The sequence below is a fragment of the Vombatus ursinus genome, unplaced genomic scaffold, assembly GCF_900497805.2.
Source record: "Vombatus ursinus unplaced genomic scaffold, bare-nosed wombat genome assembly UNPS02014768.1, whole genome shotgun sequence".
Classification (NCBI taxonomy): domain Eukaryota; kingdom Metazoa; phylum Chordata; class Mammalia; order Diprotodontia; family Vombatidae; genus Vombatus; species Vombatus ursinus.
This window is the reverse complement of record NW_020954546.1, coordinates 12,765,878-12,775,071: the sequence shown is the minus strand read 5'-3', so window position 1 is coordinate 12,775,071 and position 9,194 is coordinate 12,765,878.

The window sequence follows — 9,194 nt, the reverse complement described above, 5'->3', positions numbered from 1 at the left end:
CTCTGTCTCTCCCCCATCTCTATCTCTGTCTCTCCTTGTCTGCCTCTCTCTGTCTGTCTATCTCTGTGTCTCTCTGTCTCTGTCTCTCTCTATCTCTCTCTCTTTCTCTCTCACCACCAATGACCTGATGGCCAAATTTGAGAAGATCCACTCAACTCCATCTCCAAACTTTTGGGTTTCTATTAAGGGGCAGAACAGAAGCAGGCATACTTTTTGTGAAATCAGCCACATCCCATTGTTTGCTGTCCCCAGCGCTGAGTTAACTGACTACCTATGGCCCTCTAAGTACCTCTGAGTGGCACAATGCTGCCTAAACTTCAGTAAAAGACCCTTAAGTGTCTTCCTATAGTCCATGTGCATGCTCCTTTTCTCCTTCTAGAGAAACACCCTCCTCCCCTTCCAGGCAGGTCAGGCTGCCATACTTCACTTACCGCCTCAGACTTGGACCAGCATCCCAACTCCAGCCCTGGGTCCTGAGTTTATGATTGGCGAGAGTTTGACACATTTAGTCAGCCAAGCCCAGAGCCTCTGGAAACAATAATCAAATCAACACTACCATTCCTGGAATGGATTGTCAATCAATTGCCCTATGTCTCCACTCACCATCCTTGTAATTTCCCAAGGCAAGCCACCCCTTCCTGGCTACCAATCCAAGAAGTATGAGAGAAAGCACAAATTCTATGGTCAGAAATCCCAGGTTCAAATTTTGTCACAGATGCTCACTACCTGTGTGACCATGACCAAATCACCTAAACCTCCTTGGCCTCAGTTTCCTCACTTATAAAATGGAAGGTGTTGGCCTTTGAGGCCCTTTCTAGTTTTGGAGCTATGATCTTCTGAATCTCTGATGCTATCTGAATAACCCTGGAAAATTCACTCACATTCCTGAGCCTCAGTTTCCTCATCTGTGAAATGAGGGTGTCCAACTAAATGGCCTCTAAGGACCCTCCTAGATCTAGAATCTTTTCTATATATTCTATCCTTCCCTTTTTGAAATGTAAACCCCTTGAAGGCAGGAACTACCTTGCTTTTTGTGTTATCTCTCCAGTGCTAAGCACAGTTATTGGCACATAATGAGCATTAGGTAAATGTTTTTTATTCACATATTGATTGAGAGACCTAGCTTGGAAAACCAAATTAAAGGTTATTGCAGTGGTACTGAGGTAATGAACTAGGGTGGCAGCCATGCAAGTGGAGAGAAGGGAACAAATGCCAGTCCAACCCCTTCATTTTACAGATGAGGAAACTGAGGCCCAAGGAAGTTAAATGACATCTCCAAGGTTGTACAGGTAGAAAGTGACAAAGGCAGTTTTTGAACTCAGGTCCTCTGAGCACGTCGGATTTGAGACCCTGATGGAATTTCCAATTGGAGATGCCCAGTGGGGCGTTGGCAATATAGGACTGGTATTCAGGAGAGAAATTATTACTCATCCATCAAGATTGTCTCATCCGGAACATCACATAGGGACCAGCATAGCACTGAGGTAACCTCTCTAAAAAAAAGTGTGTGATGTTGAAACTCAGTTCAATCCAATCCAATGGCACTACTTAGCACCTGATTAGATGGGAAGAGGTGAAGGGAGGAAGGAGTCTAAGGCGATTCTGAGGTGAAGCCACTGATAAAGGAAAGGAAGTTGTAAAGGAAGTTTTAGCGAAAGATGAGAAACTCTGCTTTGGATATGGTGAGTTTGAGGTAGTCAGTGAGATATCTAGGGGGAGACAGCTAAGTAAAGGAAAGGCTGAGGATGAGGGGATCAATGAACAAGATGGACTCCCATCCACCGACCTCCTTTTCTTCCTTTAACACCAGTTCTAAGCTCCTTTGAGAAGATGGCTTTCTGACTGTGCAATGCCTACAGAAAACACCCTTCTATGCTATGAGAGGTTCCCAGTTGGACCCCCAATGGGAACCCAGGATCCTAACCCTGCCGCCTGCATGGCTAAATCCCACTGAGTACTTTCACCTCTGTTTTGAGAGACCAAAGCAGCTAGTGTGTGATGGGGAGTAGAGACCAGAACCCTAGGAACGGGTAGGGGACAAGATTCTGGGGTTCTTTGATTGAAAATTGGTTGACCCTCTCCATGTGCCTATCTCTTTGGAGGGTTAATTCAAGGCATTAAGAAGTTTTCTTTCATTCCTCTAAGGAATGCAGAAGTGTAGTCCTCACAAGGTCTACCGTCTCACAGCTGAAATGGAATCAAACGCAAGAGAAAGCAGGATAACACAGCATGGCAACATGGGAGATACAGACAGTCAGTCCCACTGGCCTTCAGGGGAAAGAATGGCCCACGGAAGAGTTGACTGGACCTGAACTGGACCTTGAAGCATGGGTAAGATCTGGAGACAGAAGAGGATCTTCTCATGCAGTAAGTGGGGGGAGAAGGAGAAGGATGAAAACATTGAGATTGGTGTGCTGTACTTGGACTCACCAGACAGTTGGAATCCTGCCTCAGATACCACCCACGTGACCTTGGACAGATCACAACCCACCTGGGCCCCAGTTTCCTCCTCTGTAAAATGAAGAGCCTGGACTAGATGGTCTCTGAGACCCCTTCCAACTCCAGCTCAATGATCCTTTCCCTTAATTATGTGCTTTCTGAAAAGGACAGAAAAAGAGCATTGGTGGGTAAGGAACAATGATTAAAAAAAAAAATCAGCTCGAGAAAAAATGTCTCCTCAGCTAAAAACGCTGGAGGAGAGATTCAAACTGTTCTGAGGGCCTGCGAGAAAACGGGGCCTCAGGCAAACGAACTGAGAGAATCTTTCGTAAAGGTGGGCCATCAGTTCGTTCGCATGAGATTCTTTTCGGAATCTTGAGGCACATGACTGATAAACTATTAATCAAATAACTGCTTGGAGAATATGCAATGGTTACATAAGGATTGATCCAAGGTCCTCCAGTTCTAAATCTTTAATCCCCGGCTTCTAGGATTTGTGGAGAATAACTCCAGTCATTAGGGGCAGGGGTGAGAGAGGAGAGGGTTCCAAGTATTTCTATGGAAATTAAGGGTCACGGTTTTAAAGATTCTCTGGGAAGGGCTCTGTAAAAATGGCTGAGACAGGGGATTTTCTCCCCAAGCTCCAGGAGGATGAGCCAATTAATGACCAGCTTGAAGTATATTTTCCTTGGGAGAGGGGAGATAACCTAAGAATGGTCTTCAGGCATTGGGCTGAGCCTGAGTGAAGAGAGAAGGGAAAGCGCGTGCCTAGTGTTCTGGAGGGTTTTTTTTCTCCCCATATCCCCTTCACCCCTAGGCAATAAGGCCCCAACCACACTTCCCTGATACATCAGCTAGGGGCCCTACCTATCCCCTACCTTTTTCTATACTTTATGTGCTCCAGACACCTTAGGCAGGAAATCACTCTCCTCTGGTCTGATACATTACCCTCCCAGTTTCTTGTCCTTGTATGGCCTCTCCCCCCATCAATTTTCCATCTGCCTCTCTCCTCTTACCTGCCCCATTGCTTCCTCTAGCCCTGGGTTGGGATGGGAGGATGCTTTAGCTAGGACTATCCTGGGACCCCACCCTCCAAGAGTTTGCAGTTCCCTTTTAAAAGCTGTGAGGAAAGAGGATTATGGTACCAAAATCAATCTTTCTCTCTCTCTTTCTCTTGCCATCACCATCAGCAGAATGGTTCAGAGTATCACAGATCGAAAGGGAGCTAGAGAACATCTAATCAGTCCAGCTTTTGGGCTCACAGAGGTAACTTCTGTGACTTGCCCAGGGTCACACAGCTAGTAAGGCTCATAGGCAGCATTTGAACCCAGCTCTTCACGACTGAGTCCAGCACTCTGTGCTTATGTATGCCATGCCTGGTGGAGGTAGCATCTGAATTAAGCCTTGAAGGCTTAATTAAGGATTCTGAAAGGAGATGAGGAGGGAAAGTATTTCAGGAAAAGGAGACAGTGCATGCATACAAATCCACAGAGGTGGGACCAGTCAGTAGTGTTGACTTGTTGAAACATGGTATGCGTAATAGATTGTTGCTGTTCAGTCCTGTCCAACTCTTCATGACCCCATTTGGGATTTTCTTGGCAGAGATCCTGGAATAGTTTGCCATTTCCTTTTCCAGTTCATTTGACAGATGAGGAAACTGAGGCAAATTGGGTTAAGTGACTTGCCCAGAATCACACAGTTAGTAAGTGTCTGAGGCCAGATTTGAACTCAGGAAAATGAGACTTCCTGATTCCAAGCCCAGCACCCTAAGCACTATGATGTCACCTAGCTGTCCCATAATAGGTTACACTTCCATAAGGTGTACCAAATGTCTTAGTGCAGTCTTAAGCTAGTAAAGCTTTATAGTGCTTTAAGGTTTGCAAAATACTTTAGGGGATCCTGAGAAATAAGGGGGGAAAGGAAGTTCGGACGGAGCCAGAATGTGGGGGTTTCCTAGCCACCAGTTTGAGAGTTTGCACCATATCTAAGAGACAGAGGAAAACCCTGGATGACAGGGTCATGGCTAGGCCTCAGGAGGAAGTTATGCTAACAGTCAATCCGACCTTTCCCTTCAAGTTTTCCAGGCGATTATTTCTTTCTAAGGAGTTGAGGTATCCATTCCAAGCGTGGAGTGAGAAAATAGCCCTTGAGAAGGTGGGGATGGAGGGGCTGGGGGAAGATAAATTAGGCTGGGACTCTGCCTCTTGTGGAGGTCAGTATGTAGGAGCTTTGACGGCCACCAAGAGCAAGAATTCATCATCTTTGTTTGTGCCTTGGACTGCTTTGGCAGCCTGGTGAAGCCTATGCCCTCATTCTCGGAAGAATGTTTTTAAATAATGAAAGGAAATACTAAATTTCAGTTAGACTTTGAAAAATAAAGATGTACTTTTTTTCTCATCCAAGATCATGGACCCTCCCCCTCACATCTGTACAGGTTAAAAGCCCCTGATTTACAGTCTGCTGCTTTCTCACCCCATTATCCTTCACCCAGCCCTGACCTTGCCCCAAGGGATATAGTTGAAAAAGCAGGAGTCTAAGGCTTAATCAACTGGCTGTTTGCTATTTGTGCATATGGAGGCAGGAGCGCTGCATTACCCAGTTCCATGACCCCCAAGCAGCTGTTTCAGCTCATCCCTCCTCCAGCTCGCACCTTCTATTTCCAATTAGAGAAAGCAAAGATGAATGGGACTAGAGAGAAAGGGGAGTGGGGCTTGAGAGGGAGAGTGGCCTCAATATGATTGATTCTCTGCCTCGATCTGTCCTTTTCCTTGGAGCCAGCTGCTTCGAAGCCTCTAGAGGAGGGGGTTGATATGAAAGCTAATTCCATCCCTGAAACCTGCTGATCAGATTTTAGCCAGCAAAACAAACCATGATGAGGTTCTCTCTGCTACAGAGAACCTCCCCCTGGGGCTAGGCTGCCTATCTGGCATAGAGCCGGAAGACACCACGGAGACCACTCTAATTCAGCATTCTCATTTTACAGAGGAGAAAACTGAAGCCCAGAGGGTCAAATTGACTGACCTAGGGTCACCTAATCTGCCAGTGACTGACAGATCCAAAATTAAAACCTAGGTCTTCAGACTTCTAGTTACTCAATAGGTCGACTAACAATGCCTGGACAGCTTTCTCCTTATCTCCACTTCCTACAGTCTTCTTCCTCAATTTCAAGCACCATCTTCTGCATAAAGCCTTTGCTGATCTGCCACCCCTTCCCAAACTACCTGGGATGCAAACAACTTTGTATACATTTGTATTGATTCTGTTAATGCAAGTCCTTGTGGTTGGCGTTGTTTCATTCTTTGAATTTGTATCTCTAGCATTTAATACATAGTAGGCATTTAAATCCTTCTAGTTTTTGTTAAATATTTATTAAGGAAGCTCTGCACTAAGCACTGGAGATACAAGGAAAAAGCAAAAACAGCCCCTGCCCTCAAAGAGCTTCCATTCATAGGGGAGACGATAAGTACAGACACAGATATTTACAAGATAACACGCTAACATGCTAAGTAAATAGAAGGAAGTTTTAGAAGGAAAGGCTGGACATCATCTAGGTGAGCCCAGACTCACATCTGTACCCCCTCAGAGATAAAGCTTGAAACTGTCATGTCTGCCATTCCACAAAACTACCTAATGCGTAAATCAAAGGATCACCAATTTAGATTGGCAAGGAATCTCAGAAGTCCCTTCATTTTACAGCAGAAGAAAGAAGGATCCTGGGGAGGTGAAGTGCCCAACATCACACATGTAGTAAGTTCCAAAGCCAGGATTTCAAACCAGGTTCTCTGCTTCTAAATCCAATACTCTTTAAACACTCCACACTGACTCAAAGGTGAGAGCATCTCTCAAGCAAGAATTTAACAAGTGGATCAAGGTGGTCCCAGGGTGTAAGACTAAGAAAGACTACAGGAAATGGATTGGCTTGGGGAGGCAAAATACCTTCTTATGGGTACCTGGGAGAGGTGAGAGTCCAGCTGGGCCTCAGAAAAGGAGTATAATTTACATGGGGGAAGGGTGGGGATGTGGCATTTCAGGGAGGAGAAATGGATTGTGTGTTCAGCAGACCGTGACTAAAGTAGTCTGACTGGAGTAGGGGGTTAGTATAGAGCAACAGTGGGGGGTAAGATTGGAGCAAGATTGCAGAGGATTGGGAATACCAATCAAAAGAAGAGGGTATTGTCTCCCGCCTTCCTCAACTCTCCCAAATGACTGTGACCTTGCCCTACTTTAAACCTGAATAGAACAGAATGGACTATATTGCAACCTTAGAGTTGGAACGGACTTTAGAGCACCCTTATTCCATCTGCTTTCATTTTATAGAAGAGGATACTGAAACACAGGAAGGTTGTTTGTCTGTGGCCGCACACCAAGTCAAGAGCAGACATTGGACTAGAATCCCAAGTCCCAGATTCTTCAGCCCCATGATCCATCCCTTAGGTCACACAGGACAATCATACCGCCAACTTGTTCTCTCAGCTTAGTGCTAACCTGTGCTTTTATAGCACCACAGAGCTAGAAGAAACCCCAGAGGGCATCCAGTCCAAGCCATCCCTGGACAAAAATCTTCTCTGTAGGATCCCGTCCAAGTGGCCACCCAGTGTCTACTTAAACGCCTCCAGGGAGAGCGAACCCAGAATTACAGTTTCGGAGTTGGCAGACCCGTTATCAGCCTTCTAGGCCAACTCCTATCCGAAAGGAACCCCCCCTCTAACACACTCTGCATGTGGTGGTCCAGTCTTCACTCAGACTTCCAAGAGGTTTTCTCTCAACAACCTCTCCAGAAAACTAGTTCCAGTTTTGGACAGTCCTATTTGTTAAGAAATTTCACCTGATAATGAACCTAAATATGCTTTTTTACAACTTTTTCCCATTGTTCCTGGCTCTGCTCTCTAGAATCAAGCAGAACAACCCCAATCCTTCTTCCATAGAACTGCTTAAATCCTTGGAGTTAGCCTTCAGGTGTGCCCTAAATCTTCTCTCCTCCAAGCAAGACTCTTTTGATCTGTCCTCCTTGAGAGTTTCTCCCATCTTTCTAACACCATGGTTGCCCTCTTCTGGATGCTCAATTTGTCAATATCCAATATGTTCAAAATTGGGGGGCCTGAAACTGATCACGATAACTCCAACTGGTCTGGCCAAAGCCGAGCATAGCAGAGATTTAACCTCCTCTCTTCTTAGAAATGAGATTTCTCAATGCTGCCTAGTACAGTATTGGATTTTTTGACTGCCCTGTCACATTATTGGCCAGTTAGCCAGGCTCAAACTCTAGGAGTCTTTTTTGGCTCCCTCTTTCTTGCCTGCCATAGATAATCAATCCTGAAGTCTGGTAGAGTCTTTCTCGGAAATATCTCTCACATGTGTCCTCCTCTTTCCATTTCCACCTCAATCAATGGAGTCTAAGCTCTCATTACCTCATTCAGGCAGGCAGGCAGATAACAAGCATTTATTAAGTGCTTCCTGTGTGCCAGGTGCTATGCTAAGCTCTGGAGATAACCAAAAAAGAAAAAAGGTAATAACCAGTCCTTGTCCTTAAGGAGCTCACATTCTAATGGAAGTGACAACATGCAAACAACTGGGTATGTACCAGATAGAGATATATACAGGGTGTTCCAAAAGTCTTAGTGAAGTTTTAAGCTATTTAAAACTTCAAACTTCTAAAATATCCTGGAAAGAGAGATGTACCGGCCGCGCCGACCCTCTCCTCCTATAAGGAGCAGGCTGCCAGAGTCATACTCACTCTCGAGTCTTCGGTCCTCAGCCGGATAAACACACAGAGACGAGCCATCGGGAGGCGCCAACACCAGAGCTTTATTCGGAGGCCATCACAGCAAGCCATCAGTAAGCGGGCTGGGGAGGAGGGGCTAAGTAGGTACTTACGAACGAGCGTGGTCAGATCACGAGCTCTCTCTCTCTTGGCTCCTGCTCTGTTGCTCTGGCCTTGTTGCTTGGGCTTGCTGTGATGGCTTGCTGTGATGGCCTCTGAATAAAGCTCTGGTGTTGGCGCCTCCCGATGGCTCGTCTCTGTGTGTTTATCCGGCTGAGGACCGAAGACTCGGAAGTGAGTATGACTCTGGCAGCCTGCTCCTTATAGGAGGAGAGGGTCGGCGTGGCCGACACGAGGTCGGCGCGGCCAGTACAGAGAGACAAAGACAGAGAGAGAGAGAGGGAAGGAGAGAGGGAAGGAAAGAGGGAGAGAAAGAGGGAGGGAGAGAGAGAGAGAGAGAAGGAGAAAGGGAAGGAAGGAGGGGAAGGGGTAGAAGGAGAGAGAGAGAGAACAGTGTGAGTAAATGGCAAATGATCTCTTGAATTACTGTGGCAGGATACTGACTGCCTCCAGTCTCTCCCCTTGTCAATCTATCCCATGCACTACAATCAAGTACATCTGCCTAGAAAATTGCTTTCATCAGGTCACTGTATTGCTCAAGAGCCAGCAATGGTTCCCTATTGCCTAAAGGACAAAGTCAGTTCAGCAATCACCTAATATGTATTGGACATCTATTATATGCAGCATGGTACAGTGGAAAGAAAACTGACTCTGGAGTCAGAAAACCTGGGTTCAACTCTGACTTCTGACATTTACTATCCACGTTACCTTGGGCAATCCCCTTCACTTCCTTCAGCCTCATTTTCTTTGTCCATAAAATGAGGGAGTCAGACTGGCTGCTCTCTGAGGTCCCTTTAGCTCTAAGTCTACGATCCAATGATATGAAGTCACTGTGTGACATATAAAGTGTCATAAAATACCGTCGCTACGACCA